A 17,382-nucleotide genomic window follows, 5' to 3' on the forward strand; every position below is an offset into this window, starting at 1 on the left:
TTTTTAAAACTTGCACGCCAGCCCAACACAAATGACGAGCCAAAGACAGAGAAGTCATCCATGAAATTTCTAGAAACTTATCAACCATATCACTAAAGATACTCATCATACACCGCTGGAATGTAGCGAGTGCATTGCATAAGCCCAATGGCATACGACGATAAGCAAATGTACCAAATGGGCAGGTAAAAGTGGTCTTGTGTTGGTCATCAGGGTGGACAGGGATTTGATTATAGCCAGAATAACCATCTAAGAAGCAATAGAAAGATTTACCGGCCAATTTCTCTAACATTTGGTCAATAAATGGTAGAGGAAAATGATCCTTCCTAGTTGCACTACTGAGCTTTCGATAGTTGATGCAAACTCGCCATCCAGTTCGGACACGGGTAGGAACTAACTCATTACAAGCATTGGGAACGACAGTAATGCCGGACTTCTTAGGAACCACTTGGACTGGACTTACCCACTGGCTATCAAAGATTGGATATATGATATCGGCATCAAGGAGTTTGATAACTTATGTACGGACAACTTCCTTCAAGTTAGGATTTAGTCTCCTCTGGGGTTGCCTACAGGTTTTAGCATCGTTCTCCAAATGAATACGATGTTACACCACTAAAGGACTAATGCCTTTGATATCATCAATAGACCAACTTATGGCTTCTTTATTCGACCTAAGCACCTCAAGTAGCTGGGTTTCCTGGGTATTGGTTAGGTCAGATGCGATCACCACAGGAAAAGTATCAGATTCACCTAGGTAAGAGTATTTTAAAGACTCTTTCACGATTTCAGAGTTAGGGTTATTTGGTGAAGATAATGATTCAAAGTGGAGTCGGTACTTGGGTGTGTCAAAGATTGGAATGGAATCTAATAAGGCATTGACCTCTCCAATATAATTATCCTCATCAAAATTAGCACCAAAATGAGCTAGACATTGGTGGAGTGGATCCTCAGGGTAGGATTGCTCAAAGGTTTTAGCGGTCAACGACTCAACGAGACAAACTTCTTCAATAGAATCTGAGTCAGGGGGTGTTTCATCAAACTAAACACATTCACTTCCACTTTCATATTTCCAAAGGTTAAGGTCATGTTCCCATTTCTACAATTGATCAATGCATTGGCGGTAGCTAAGAATGGGCGACCTAAAATGATGGGAATCTGTTTACCTTGAGTAGGTTAGGTGTCTAGAACAATGAAGTCGACGGGATAATAAAAATCAGCCACTTTGACAATCACATCCTCAATGATACCCTTTGGAATCTTAACTGATCGATCAGCTAATTGGATTCTAACATCGGTTTTCCTCAAATTGTTTAATCCTAACTCTTGGTACATAGAATAAGGTAACAAGTTCACACTAGCACCTAAATCCAACAGGGCCTGGTCAGCAAAAGTGTCGCCAATCCTACAAGTGATAGTCGGACTACCAGGGTCTTTATGTTTCACTATAGCTTGGTTTTGTAAGAATGAGGAACAATGTTGGGCTATGAAGGCTTCCTTTGGGATGTGGGTTTTCCTCTTGACTAAGTCTTTGATGAACTTTGCATAAGAATGACTTTGCTTAATGGCAGTGAGAAATGGAATATTAATCTGAAGATTTTGAAAAATTTCTGAGATATCACTGTATTGCGAATCATTTTTATTGTTAACTAGTCGGGAAGGGAAAGGTGCAGGTGGAACATAAGGCGGAAGAGTAGGATTGTTAATTTGAGAATCCCCGGCAACGGCGCCATTTGACGAGTGTATTTTTATGGATTATGTCATTATTTTTCTACACTTCGTGCAAAAATAAGAAAAACCTGCAAAAATTAAATTAAAGATAGTATAGAATAATCAGGGTCAAACCATACAAGATTTAAACTCGTTAATCAAAATTAAAACCAAAATTTAAAGAAGAATAACTCTAAAACAATTTAATAATTTTTTCTAATGAACTAAAAATAAAACAAATAATTAAGACAAATAAATTATGATCAAATAATAAGAAAAGTCTCAAGGAAAGAATCCACCACCACAGCTTACTATAAATAAATTTGCATATTTCTTTTATGTAAATTTTCCTATTATAAGCAAATCACTTCACCAGTCCAATTACAACTTGGAAAGATGAAGGAAAATAATAGCGTGAAATAACAATTGATTGAGAACATATTTTACTTAATCTGATATATCTTTGGTAAATAGAAATAGGCATTATCCGAATTACCATTAATTGGCAAACACGAAGAATCATTTTCCTAATTTTTTTTTATCAAAATAAGAACACAGAATAGAAGAGTAAAATAATGCAAGAAAAAATTTCATAAAAGAATTAAACTAAATTTACTTATATTTCAGCCATGGTAGCTTCATCACTCCCTTGAGAAGGGAGTATTTAAGCTAGCATAATAAGAAAACAAAATAAAGAAATAAAAATAATTTTCATGACCAAAATTATAAGAAATAAACTGAAGACAAAAATTCTCTCTAACTTTTATTATTTTATCCCACTAACAATGTACATCAACCTCCTCTACATATGTCTTTATTTATAGAGTTTAGAATGGAACGATCAAGAGGAGAAAATTCTAATTATAGAAGTGAAAATAAAAATAAAATAAAATCTTCCTAAAATCTTGCTGCTTCCCAATTTGGTCTGATCTTTGACTTAACTGTTTTCCAATCTGTCTTGATATATTTTCCAATTTGGCTTGATCTTTGCTGATTTAATGAAAAAGGCAATTTCTTAAGTTGACTTTAATTGATTGTATAATCCCACATTTCTGCTATTTTTGTTTCTTTTATTCTTATTTCGAAATCAACCCTTATAAAACATAAAAAGCAGGGATAAGAACAGTTATCTAATAAAAAATATTCATTAATCATTTATTATAAAGTATAAAATAACAAGTTTTGTGCACTTACCAACAGGGGCCTGTATATATATATATATATATGTATGCATATAGGCTATATATGAATATAGAGTGTCGTGCAAAAAAATAAAGTGTGATTGTAAGGTTACATGAGTAATTTTCAGTTCAAAAGTAAGGGTAGAAATGTCTTTACAACTACAGTGAGGGCAAATATGGTATTTCAGCCTAAAAAATGGCTGATATCATTGTTGACCGGAGTTGACTTTCAGCCGAAGGGGTAAAGTGTTACGACAGAGTTAACTTTGAGGGAGGTCGGTGTAATTTTTAAAATGTAAGGGTACTGCCTGTAATTATGTCTAATCTCAAAGGAGATAAGTGAAATTATCTTATATTGTTATTGATGGCTTGACTTTTGTACTTTTGCAATGATATAAAAAAATAAATAAATAAATAAAAATTCAAGTGCATAGAAAATTGGTCAGTTGATATTTTATATGAAGATTTGGAATTCTTTCAATCCATATGGTATGATAGCCGCGTAGGAGTAGTATATTTTATATAGTTGATATTTTATTCTATTTTGTCATTAATCATTATGCTAGTACAGTATTACCTATTGAAGTCCAATTTAAAGAAAGTGGGCTGTGTAGACTTGGTACAACTTTATATGTACGTGGGCTGAAATATAAGATGTTTTGATATGTAAAAAAATTGTCTGAATGGTATTTTATTGATTATTAATGTTAAATACAATTCACTAATTAAAAATAATAAATTTAAGTAATTATGTGTGACATATCACATGATGAGGACACACCCACAGACATAATAATATTTCTAATACTTAAACATACTAAATGTATATATATCTCTATATCTATAATTCTATATATCTTTACGTAGGAAATTGTTCTATTCTTCAATTTATATTAGGAATTTTATTTTACCCTATTTGATACTAGTTGTTATTTTAAATTATTCATGGATAGAGATTATTGATTGTCACGCTTATCAAAGTAATGATAGTGGATTCAAAGCTTGATATGTATGCGTTTGTATTTTGAGAAGGGAGGCTAACCCACTTTTCTACCATTAAAGGAAATGATAATTTTATTCTTAATTTTCTAAATATCTCCTTATTCCCTCTCTTCCTAACATTTGATAATCTTTACGGGTGACAATTCGTGTTGACAGATCATATTCGTGTTAATACAATTATGACACGAACACAATTATTATTGACACGAATATGACACAATTATTAATCGTGTCAAGATCCCTGAATGCGAATACGATACGATTATTATACGTGTAACACGACACGACACGCGTAACCCATTTAATAAATGGGTCAAGACTTGACACAACACGAAATAACACAAAAATACAGGTTTAAATAAATTTTTAAGCAAACACGACACATTTATTCTACATGTTTAGTTAAATAGGTCATTTTTTACAAGAATACGACACGTTTATCTGCCAAGTTTAATTAATCGGGTTAATCATGTTAGTAGGGTCAAATACGAACACGACACGTTTAGTTAACGGGTCAATCCGTGTCAACACAATTACGACACGAATACGATTAACCCAAATTCAAACCCTCTTATCTCGTGTCGTGTTAGCATATCGTGTCAAATATTACCAATTTTTTTTAAGTAATGATACCCTTGAGACATAAATTGTTTTTCAAGTGCCTAATTTAATTTTTTAGATGAATTCGTACATCTTATTGTGACCTTCACGAATTGGGAATTCGAATTCAAACCTAAAACAAAGTCTCCAAGAAATGCATTTTATCTAAAAACAATGTTATGGAGGTGCCTATGCTTCTAAAGTGCAACAGTTTCTCATCACTTCATCAGAACCGTGTGATTGACATTCAAAATTGGAAAGATATGGGAGATGGTTTGGAATATCATCTTTATTCTGACTTATGGTTCGCTGGTGTCATGCTCTTTGTTAGCTACTGCTATTGTTGCACCGCCTCCTGCGAGTACCATATCTGATGCGGCCAAAGATCTCATGTCCCCAATTGGAGCTTGGATTACTAGTCTCTAGAACAAGTATGAAAACGAGCTTATGTTATAGATATTTTAATAAAAATATAAATAATATTTAATATAATTATTATATGAGTTACATACTACTGATTATAGTAGCTAAATTATGTTTATGAGAATTATTATTTCACCTTAGTGGTTACATATTATTTCTTTATATATAATGCATTCACCAGTTTGAGATACAGAGAGACCTTGATCTAAAAACATCTAGGGATATATACTCCTACCATATTCTTTCTATCTTTCTAATTTTTGTATATATGAGTGATAATATATGAATGGGTGACACTTTTATAGAAATATTCTATATTCTATTATGTACTTTTATATATGTTGAGTTTATGGGCAAGGAGACAAATATAGACTTGGCCTTAGTTTTCATATGGTCGTGCACATGGATGAGACGTCGCTGCGAGCTGCTTAGATTGAATCTTGGAACTGATTATCTTCACCAATACCCACACGAAGGGGAGGACTATCAACTTTAGGTCAATGTGTTTACACATGCCTCAATAATCATGCGAGCACTTTCTTAACTATTTTATTATTATCGTTTTCATTCTTAATTTCTATTATTATATTAAGCTGAATTATTTATCTTGTTAAATTAATGTTCATTGTTATATCTATATTGTTTAAATGCTTGTATTATTCAGTAAAATGAAATAATTGTTATTAGATTATTCATTGGTGTTGTTGTTTATCATCTTGAATCACTATGTATGAATATTATACTTTATATATTTCTATAAATATGTGAAATTTTCACAATAGTCTAAAGCTAATATTAATTTATAATATCAAATTGGAATAGATATATATTCCCTTAATTTGATTTGATTTAATGTCTTATCGATTCTTTCTAATGTTAAATTATTATTATTCTTTTTGGTGTTTTTGTTAGTATGAATCTTAGTAATAATGTTTTGTTAGTATGGACTTGTCGGATAAATATATATGAGCGCAGTTGTTCTATAGAAACCTTTGGATGGCTTATTGGTAGTCAAGGAAGTAACTTTTATATATGAACAATATTATTATATTCGTTAGTATATATTAATATAATATATACTGGTTTGTAAAAGGTAATTGTTTTTTTATTTTATTTTATAGAATCTATCCTATTCAGAAAAAGAAAAATATGGATTTTGAGATATTATATAAAAATTCTTTAGTGTTGATCTTAATTGTGCCAAATTGGTATTTTGAATGTATAGATGCGTTGTACTTTATTTAAATGACTGTTGGAATATTATTATGATTGTGAGAGTGAAACTGATATTTAATTTATTTATTTATTAAAAAAAAATTATATATATAGTAAATTGTTGCAAGATTTGAATCTTACCATACCCATGACAGCTTTTGATTAGAATTAATATGCAATAATGTATATAACTTCTATGATTGCTAATATTGGGATTTGGGAATATATTACTGATGTTTTAAATTTGTACGGTTGAGACTTTATTTCCTAAATAAATAATAGTTGTTTGTGTGACTGGAAAGCTTAGCAATTACAATGGCATATGTTATGCTCATTATACATATGGCTGCATCCTAGCATTCATTTTTGGCATTAAATATTAAATAATATTTTGTTTGCCATGTTTCACTTGACTATTAATTAATTATAAATTTCTATGGTCTCATTACCCATTCTTGAATGCCTATTAACTTATGAAAGTTGCAATATGGACGTTGCTAGAATTTAATTTGCAGATCTATACTGAGCAGTTGATGGTTAAATGGTGAAAAAACACGAGCTATTTGTTTAAATATGAACAGTTACTAGTAATATAGAATTTAAAATATTTTTTGATGTTTTGAACTGTTTTGTAACTTTCTATTAATTTCAGTCATTATTTTATTCATGTCCATTCACTATATTGTTCTGAGCATAATCTATATGGAAAGGAATTGTATTCTGATGTGTGGGATATTAATCACTAGTTATGAAATTAATTTCGTAACAGTCCTAGTTTATTAGGGGAACTAGTTTTTTATTGGATTAATTATGTACGAAGTATAAAATCAGTGTAAGGTTATTGAAGACATAATTAATAACCGGTAAACTAATTTTTTTTCTTGTTTTTGTTAATGAGCTATAATATACAAAACAATTAGGGAGAATGTTGGGAACAACGACCTTCAGCAGAAGAGTAGGAGAAATGGCCACCTCTAGCTCTTTAGCTGGAGAAGAATTAAAAGTTGACTTGAAGATGGATGGACTTAGAGACGAAGAACCTTTGCACTCTCTCTTCGTCTGCGTATCAATAGCGAATTTGGGCTTGAGAAAAAGATACTGGGCTTCACGAGGTGAGCACCCTTTGTGGTTCTAATTGGTGGAAGAAGATGAGATACAAAGAGAGCAACAATTCTGGCGACATGTAAGTATGGAGAGAGAGAGAAAAGAGAGAGATATATGATTTCGTCTTTTGTAATTGGACCTTTGCCATGACAGGTGCGCTTGCATAGTAGGTCAATATAATAAAATTTAATTTTAGAGTGGCGGAGGGAGATTGCACGAGCTTGCTCGGATTCTCTCATCCGATGTGGTGTGTGTGTTTGTGAGTGCTTGGATTTTCTCTATCATACCTCTTCCTACATTGCAATGTTGCAACTAACATAGTGAAAAATAATTACATCCGGATGTAATTAACAACACATGCATTATCAATCTCAAATTTCTCAAACGAGGTATTATTCAATTGATGTATTATTTTGTGAGAAAAAAAAATGGAAAAAAGAAAAAGAAAAAAAGAGATGAGATTGATAAGATGGAAGTGGTGGGGTGAAAAAAGAAAAAAAAAAATGAGGAGGAAAAAAAAAAGAAAAGAAGGATAAACCCAGGAGTTGGGTTGTGAAGGAAAAGAAAGAAACTTAAAAAAGCCAAGCGTCTTATTAGGACACAGTCCTATTTGTTGAGGGGGGTGGGCCAAAGCAATAAGGGAGTCAACTACGAAGGTAACCCAACCTTCTGATTGGCGATTTAATCACATAACGAAAGGTTCAATGGGTAGAAACAATCTGCACTGCGTGACTCATTGACAACACTACTTTATTAGGAGGTTTCTCGAAGAGATTCTTTACTATTCATCCCTATGGCATTCGTGTTGTGATGTGATGTTAAGGAAGGGCTTTGCCATGAATGAATTTGAGGCGAGCATACTCTCACAGGGTATATGTCACATATACCCTTAGAGGATTCACCTAAGTGAAAGTCGTCGTGAGGTCGCAACCGTAGGAGTTGGGCTGTTCCCTGGAGCTTTCATGATAATCAAGATACCAACTCATGGTCATTAATCGCGTTAACCCGCCAAACCAAGTCTATCGTGAATACTATACTATGTGTGTGGTATGTTGAAGTTTGGCTCAAGGGACCGAATTCAAGATTTAGTTCATTCAGGTTCCTCAAATGTAGACTATCACACTAAGTGTAGGTTCAAGCCCAAAAAGCACCTACGCCGATTGCATAGTATAAAGTTGCTCAATATTATTTTCGTACTTTTATTAAAATAGGTGGAGACTGTTATAGATATTTTAATAAAAACATAAATAATATGTAATATAATTATTATGAGTTACATAATATTTATTATAGTATATAGTTAAATTATTTTTATGAGAATTATTATTTTACCTTAGCGGTTACACATTATTTCTATATATATAATGCATCCACCAGTTTGAGATAAGAGAGACATTGATCTAAAAACATCCATAGATATATACTCCTACCATATTATTTCTATCTTTCTAATTTTTGTATATCTGAGTGATGATATATGATGGGTGCGACTCTTATAGAAGTATTTCATATTATATTATATACTATTATATATATTGAGTTTATGGGCAACGAGACACGTATAGACTTGAACCTAGTCTTCCTGTAGTCGTGCATATGTAGGAGACGCCGCTGCGAGCTGATTGGAGGACGTACTATCAGTTTTAGGTCAATGTGTTTACACATACCTCAACAATCAGGCTAACATTTTCTTACCTATTTTATTATTAACGTTTTCATTCTTAATTTCTATTATTATACTAAGTTGAATTATTTATCTTATTAAATTCATGTTCATTGTTATTTCCATATTGTTCAAATGATGTATTATTCAATAAAATGAAAGAAACCTTATTAGATTATTCATTGTTCACATATTTATATATATAAATATATAAAGTACAATATTCATACACAATGATTCACTAAAGAACACGTCGTGGTTTGGGAGTTGAAGGCTATGCCCTGTCTCGTGCTTTTAATAAAAACTATGATCAAGTCCATATTTCGGTACTGAATCTGACCATTGGATGTTGATATTCGGGTACGCTGATTCCTTGTCCTTGTGGGGATATGAGTGATCAAATTGATCACTGTTGCCTTGGATTCTAAGAGGCATAACATACTTACATATAAAGTTTAATTATCTTGTTATCTACTAGTTTAATAAAATCTCATATTAAACATCACGAATAGTTGCTCTAAAGTTTGTATTTTGTCAATTATTTGGTTGGTTGCTTGGTGGGTATATATAACAGTCAAGATGGCTAAGATATAAACAAGTGTCAACCATCTAATGGTTGGAAGAATTCTAGAATGTGGTTTTACAACATTCTCAAAATAATATATATACAATGTTAAATTACTCTGCGCAACTTTATAAAATTCCAAATAAACTCGTACTTCTGTAGAAAAATCTAAAATTCCAAATTCTCAATTTATAGACAAACTCAATTGTGTTAAAAAAGTCCAGAATGTTCACACTTGTGTAGACAAATTCTGATTACTCATGTACCTATCTTGATTTAGCAAAAAGTACGTGATTGAAAGGGTTTCACATTGTCAAAACAAAAAATAGACCAAGCATCTAAAATCACAGTGAATTATCACCAATTTCGTGTGTATCTCTCTACTCAAATTGTGTATTTTTTGTGCAAGACGTGTAACATTTACAAAGATGACGTGTCAAATATTGCCTTCAAAAAATAACAAAAAAATCAGAAACTGCCAAGCGCATGTCCGGTTTTATTTCACATACCAAAACACTAGGGGTGACAAATGGACGGGTTGGATTGGGTGAAAAATGGGTGAATCAACATGGATCAAGACCCATATTCAACCTGTTTAGAATAAGTTAAAAATGGGGCGGGTCAAAAATGTATAGGGTCAATCCGTTATGATATATGGACCCATTAATTATTATTATTTTTATTTTTAATTATTTTTTAAAAATTATATTTAAAAAATGTATATGGTCAACTCGTTAAAACCTATATTGATGTTAAAAAAAAAAAAAAAAACCCGTGAAACCCGATCGACCCACCCAAAATATTGATATTTAAAAAATAAAATTTTCTTAAAAATTTTGATGTTTACAAAAATGGAAAAGGAAAATGTAACTTGTATATTTGTAAAAAAATAATAATAATAAAAAATTTGACTCGTGAAACCCGCACGACCTGCCCAAAATGTTGATGTTTTAAAAATAAAATTTTCTTAAAAATTTTGATGTTTACAAACATGGAAAAAGAAAATGTAATTTGCATATTTGAAAAAAAAAAAAAAAAAAACTTACCCGTGAAACCCGACCGACCTGCCCAAAATATTGAAGTTTAAAAAATAATTTTTTCTTAAAAATTTCGATGTTTACAAACATGGAAAAGGAAAATGTAATATGTATATAAAAAAGTTTTGACCTGTGAAACTCGCACGACCCGCCATAAATACTGATGTTTTAAAAATAAAATTTTCTTAAAAATTTTGATGTTTGCAAACATGGAAAAGGAAAATGTAATTTGCATATTAAAAAAAAAAAAAAAAAATTGACTCTTAAAACCTGACCGATCCTCCCAAAATATTGATGTTTTAAAAATAAATTTTTAAATTTTTTTTTTGATGTTTACAAACATGGAAAAGGAAAATGTAATTTGCATATTTGAAAAAAAAAATAAATAAAAAAAAAAATAAATTTGACCCTTGAAACCCTCCCAAAAAACATAACCCATTTTGGGAAGAATTCGGGCTGGCCCAACCCAACCCGATTTTGGGTTGAGGTTGGGTTGGGAATGGGCTAGGTTAGGCCAGCCTAACTTGCAGCCCTTCGTGAGAAAGAATTTTAGAGAGAGATAAATGAGTTGGGTGCAATATAAAATAGATGTGTGTTATGTGTCTATTATGAAATGGGTGAGGTATAGGTTGAATAAGGATAATCATATTCAACCCATCTTGACCCTTAAATTAAGTGATTAAAAATTACCCAATCCATTTTTGACCCATCTTAAATATGAATCACCCATAATCATTAAAAAACAAGCAAATATGAGCGGGTTAATGGGTTGTGACCCATTTTTACCACTCCCACAAAACACACACATACACACAAAGATTGGACCCATCACTTATGCTAACTTTTAACTTTCCATAAAGACAAAAATGAAACCTTCCTCTTTCAATAGCACTCTTGGGAGTACTTCTCACGAACCCAAGTCCACTGCTTTAAATCACTGTTGTTGTTCTAGAAGAGTACACGGTCGAATCGAGATTGGTTAGAGAAAAATCTGGACACGTGGATAGTGAAGGGTTGATGAATGGTGGGACATCATCGTTCCATGAGAGTGTCATCAATGAGCTTGATTTCTACGTTGGACTTTATAGGTGGCGGCGGCGGACGGAAGGAATGCAACGCCGTGGAGGGAGGTGATGGGCCGGCACGGGAATGAGCCCGGTGGTGTTGTGTCTAGGGGTGCACACGGTCCTGTTTGGACCGGATTAGGAGTATTTTGAGACCAAACAATTTATAACAGTTTCACTATTTTTGAAACCAGACCGAACCATAATGTCCATGGAACCAAACCAAACCAAACCGTGAAAAACCGGTTTGGTTCGGTTCGGTTTGTCGTTTCAGTTAATTTCTTTTTTATTTTATTTTAATTTAGAGGGGGCAAAGTTTAAAAAAAAAAAAAAAAAAATCAACTAACATTGATATAACACGCAAAAAAAAAGAATTTTAAGAAGAAATAAAAGAAAGAAAATTGAGATATATTTGAAAAGAGAAATTTAACTTTTTTAAAAGAAATTTAAAGAACAAAAGAAAGAAAGGGGGCATGTGAGAATTTTACTTAATTTAGGTTTAGAATATGATATACATATATAAATATATATATATATATATATATATATATATATTATATAACATAATAACGGTTCGGTTCGGGTTGGTCCTGTCCAGCGCAACCCTAAACCAGGACCGGACCGAAAAATTACGGTTTCATAATTTTGGATCCACGACCGGACCAAACAGCTATACAACTAGCCCAAACCGTCCAATTCAGTACAGTCTGGTCCGATTTTTCGGTTTCCCGAAATTTTTGAACACCCCTAGTTGTGTCCGTTTTGCGGAGTTTCACGTGGCAAGGCTACAGGCGAAGTGGTGCTGTGCTGGCATGAGAGGGCACTCGTTGCCACGTCATCATGGACTTGTAGCATGTAGTAGCTGTGTAGCCTCTAGCTACAATTGATATATATATATATATATATATATATATATATATATATATATATATATATATATATAAGAGTGGTCTTCCAAATAAATTCTATTTGTAGAATCAATGGCCTATTTCTAGTGTTTTCATTTTAAATTTCTAATATAAGTTATAACTCATACACAAAATAAGGTACGTTGTAATTTGATGGTAGTATTTACCATTTGAAATAGAAAATCGAAACTTCTAGTCTTTGAAAGAGTAATGGGACGAGTGAGTTTCTTGATAGAATAAATAAAAAATAAATAAAAAATTCATTTGAACTGAAATATATGTATAAATGTATTTAAGTCATTTTTGGTGTATACACTGTTTACTAAATTGGACGGAAGGGTGCATTTTGACAAATTTTGGATTTTTTTTTTTTTTTTTTGTTTTTTTCTGGCAACTTCTGAAAAATTGAAAGGCTTATTAGATGACCTGAATTTGATAATTCATTAACTAGACAAATTAGATATGATTTTTTTGTCAATATGATCTGTTGATGCAAAAATCTGCACGGTCCGGAGCGGGGGTGTTTCCTGCAAGACAAGAGAGAAGTGAAGACCGGCGTGGTGCACTCCGATGGTCAAGTTAATACTTGACGATTGAATATCTGAAAATGGATTAAATATGGGATATATGGCGTACCTTTTTAAGTTGACCGATGACTTCTTTTATAGAAGTATTAATGGTAGTAGTTTTCTGTCATAAAGCAAATTTATTTTCATTGGAGAGGGAAGTAGTTGTTATTTCTATCTCCTTAAGTTTATTCATACCCTTTGAGTTTCTATGTCACTTGGAATTCTTATCTAGTCAAATATTTTGTATTAGTAGCTCCCAATTCTCGAAATCTTGCTTGTCAAGCGTTGGGAATGCCAAGTCTTTCCAAGCTAAGCATTTTCAATGATTACCTTCTTACCCTTTTTAATAAGGGAGTGGATTTGTCCGAATTTCATGAGCTCACCCTTTAATAGGGGAGTGGATTTGCTCGAGCTTTGTGAGCTCACCTTTTAATAAGGGAGTAATTAACCCCTCGTCTCTTTACTGAAGGAAGAAGATGAAGTTGACCATTCGTTCCTTTACGGGGGGCAAGAGGTGTAGTCTTAATAAGGGTGACCATTTTAATACGGGAGATGTTGATTTCAATCTGTATTAGTGGGGGGAGCGACAATTACGAGATTCACTCTACTCGAACCCTTATAATACATGGTACTTTGACATCAAACTCTTACGGTATGGGAATGACAATTACGATTTTTACTCAACTCGGGTCCTTATAATACGGGGCACTTTAATTTCGACTCTTTTTGACAATTACGAGATTCACTCTACCCGAACTCTTATAATACAGGGCACTTTGACATAAATCTCTTACGGTACGGGAATGACAATTACGAGTTTCACTCAGCTCGGGCCCTTATAATACAGGGCACTTTAATTTCGACCTCTTTTAATATGGGGGACAATAATTATGAGCTGCATTCAGCTCAGGCTCTTGTAGTACGGGGCACTTTAATTTTAACTCATTTTAATACGGAGGACGATAATTACGAGCTTCATTTAGCTTGGGCCCTTGTAGTACAGGGCACTTTAATTTTGACCCCTTTTAATACGGGGGACGATAATTACGAGCTTCATTCAGTTCCAACCCTTGTAATACGGGGCACTTTAATTTCAACTCCTTTTAATACGAGGGACAATAATTACGAGCTTTGTTTAGCTCGGATTCTTATAGTACCGGACACTTTAATTTCGACCCCTTTTAATATGGGAGACGATAATCACGAGCTTCATTTAGCTCTGGCCCTTATAATACGGGCCACTTTAATATCGATCCCCTTTAGTACAAGGATGACAATTGTGAATTTCACTAATCCTATGACGTTATCTTTGGGCAATTCGTAGATTGCCAACAAACAGGGAATTCTTTGCTTTAAAACACTTTAAGCTATAGATAAGAAAATTTTGAGCAAGCTCCAAAAATTTGGATCTTCGAATATGACGTGAATAATTGAAAACTCCAAGTGTTCTATCGCAGCATTTCTGTAGTAGCAAAAATTACCTTTACCCATAAGAAACCCATTACTCAAGGTTCATTTTTTGCTGAGTTCCAATATTGAGTTGAAACTTTTTTCTTTTATTTTTATATATAGGCCACATATAAGTAGGATAGTGAAATACAAATCGAATTATTAATTCTTGCAATGTCGATGGAATGAGCGATGAGTATTTCACAATCCAACAACATTCAGATGTCTTGTTAGAAATTAAACTTTATTTTATTTAGTGTTTTACATTTATGTGAGTTTTTTATTGGAGTTAGTGGGGGGCATAAGAGTTACAACTAGTAAATGGTCATGTTAGTGGGTTAGTGGGAGTTTTGCCTACTAAATGGTCATGTTAGTGGGTTAGTGGGAGTTTTGCCTACTAAATGATATGTTAGTGGGGTTTTAAGTTTCATTTACATTTATGTTTTGAAGCCTATATAAACCCATGCATTGTACTCATTTTCCATCAAGTGAAATAAGAAATATTTTCCTCCATTTCTATTCTCTTCCAAATAGTATAGTGTTGTGTGTGTAACTAGGCCACTATTTCCAACAAAGTGGTATCAGAGCTAGTTTGTGAGAGAGAGAAGAAATGACAAACAATTCGGTTCCATTTCAAATGCCTCGATTCACCAAAGATAACTATGAAAATTGGTGTATCCGTATGAAGGCAATTTTGGGAGCACAAGATGTGTGGGAAGTTGTTTCCAAAGGTTATGATGAGCCAGAAGATGAGGCAACTTTGTCTCAAGCCGAAAAAGATGTTTTACAAGCCATGAGAAAGAAGGACCAAAAGGCGGTGATGACCATCCATCAATGTTTGGATGATGGAATGCTACAAAGAGTTGCTAGTGCAGAAAATGCAAAGCAACTATGGGAGATTCTTCAAAATTCCTTCCAAGGAGTTGATAAAGTGAAGAAGGTTCGCCTCCAAACGTTACGGGGTGAATTTGAAGCATTGCATATGAAGGAATCTGAATCAATTTCAGATTATATTTCGAGGGTCCTGGCTATTGTAAATCAACTAAGGAGATATGGCGAAACCACCATGACTGATACAAGGGTCGTTGAAAAGATCCTTCGGTCGTTGGATTCCAAATTCAACTACATTGTTGTAGCCATTGAAGAGTCAAAGGATTTGGATTCCATGACTGTTGATCAACTCATGGGTTCGTTGCAAGCTCATGAAGAAAAGGTGGTGAAGAAACAAGAAGCATTGGAGCAAGTGCTACAAACAAAGTTTTCGTTGAACGAAAGAGACGAAAAACATGGAGGAAATCAAAGGGGCCGAGGACGTGGAAATGCACGTGGCCGAGGAAGAGGAAGAGGCCGTGGAAGAGGAGAAAGAAGCGGTCAACACACAACCAACAATGAAGAAAAAATCCATGACTCACAACAAATAAGAGGTCGTGGTAGAGGAAATTACTCAAGGTCATATGGAAGGAGGTATGATAAGTCTCAAATTCAATGTTATAATTGTCAAAAGTATGGTCATTATGCTTCGGAATGTAGAAATGTTGCTAACGATGTTGAAGAAAAGGCGAATTATGTTGATGAAGAAGTGGAGCCTACTTTGTTGTTAGCATACAAATGTGAAAGGAGTGATCAAGAAGATGTGTGGTATCTTGACACCGGTGCTAGCAATCATATGTGTGGTAGCAAAGAGAAGTTCGTTGATATTGATGAATCAATAAATGGCAAGGTAACATTTGGAGACTTATCACAAATTCCGGTAAGAGGGAAAGGTAAAATATTGATTCGTTTGAGAAATGGGCATCATCAATTTATCTCTAATGTTTATTATGTGCCTAATATGAAGAACAATATTTTGAGTTTGGGACAACTCTTAGAAAAAGGCTACAATATATCCATGAAGGATTGTAGTCTTTCGATAAGAGACCCATTGGGTAATTTGATTGCCAAGGTTCCAATGACAAAGAACCGGATGTTTTTGCTAAATATTCAAGCCGACGAGGCTAAATGTTTGAAGGCTTGTGTTAATGATTTAACTTGGCTTTGGCACTTGAGATTTGGGCACTTGAATTTTGGAGGATTAGAGTTGTTGGCCAAAAAGAAGATGGTGAAGGGATTGCCTTTCATTAGCAATCCAAATCAATTATGTGAAGGATGTCTCGTTGGAAAGCAATCAAGGAAAAGTTTTCCTAAAGAAGCTACCACAAGAGCTACGGCGCCACTACAACTTATCCATTCGGATGTTTGTGGTCCAATTTCTCCATCATCATTTGGTAAGAATAATTATTTTTTATTATTCATTGATGATTTTAGCAGAAAAACATGGGTGTATTTTCTTAAACAAAAATCGGAGGTGTGTGAAATTTTTAAAAAATTTAGAGCACTTGTTGAAAAACAAAGTGGCTATGATGTAAAGGCTCTTCGATCCGATAGAGGTGGTGAATTCACATCAAATAATTTCAAAAAAATTTGTGAAGAAAATGGAATTCACCATCCTTTAACGGTTCCGAGATCGCCCCAACAAAATGGAATTGCAGAAAGGAAGAACAGAACCATTCTCAATATGGCTCGAAGCATGTTGAAAAGTAAGGAAATGCCTAAAGAATTTTGGGCTGAAGCGGTTGATTGTGCGGTGTACTTGTCCAATCGGTGTCCTACTAGAAGTGTGCAAAACAAAACACCACAAGAAACATGGAGCGGAAGAAAGCCAAGTGTCTCTCATTTGCGGGTTTTTGGGAGCATTGCCCATGTGCACGTGCCGGATGAAAGGAGGACCAAGTTAGACAACAAAAGTGAAAAAATGGTGTTCATTGGCTATGATGCAAATTCCAAAGGCTACAAGTTGTACAATCCAAGCAATGGGAAGATTGTCATTAGTAGAGATGTTGAATTCGAAGAGGG

Source organism: Cornus florida, unplaced genomic scaffold (assembly GCF_030987335.1).
Source record: "Cornus florida cultivar Cherokee Brave unplaced genomic scaffold, ASM3098733v1 CherokeeBrave_3.0.0_Hap2_Chr07, whole genome shotgun sequence".
Classification (NCBI taxonomy): domain Eukaryota; kingdom Viridiplantae; phylum Streptophyta; class Magnoliopsida; order Cornales; family Cornaceae; genus Cornus; species Cornus florida.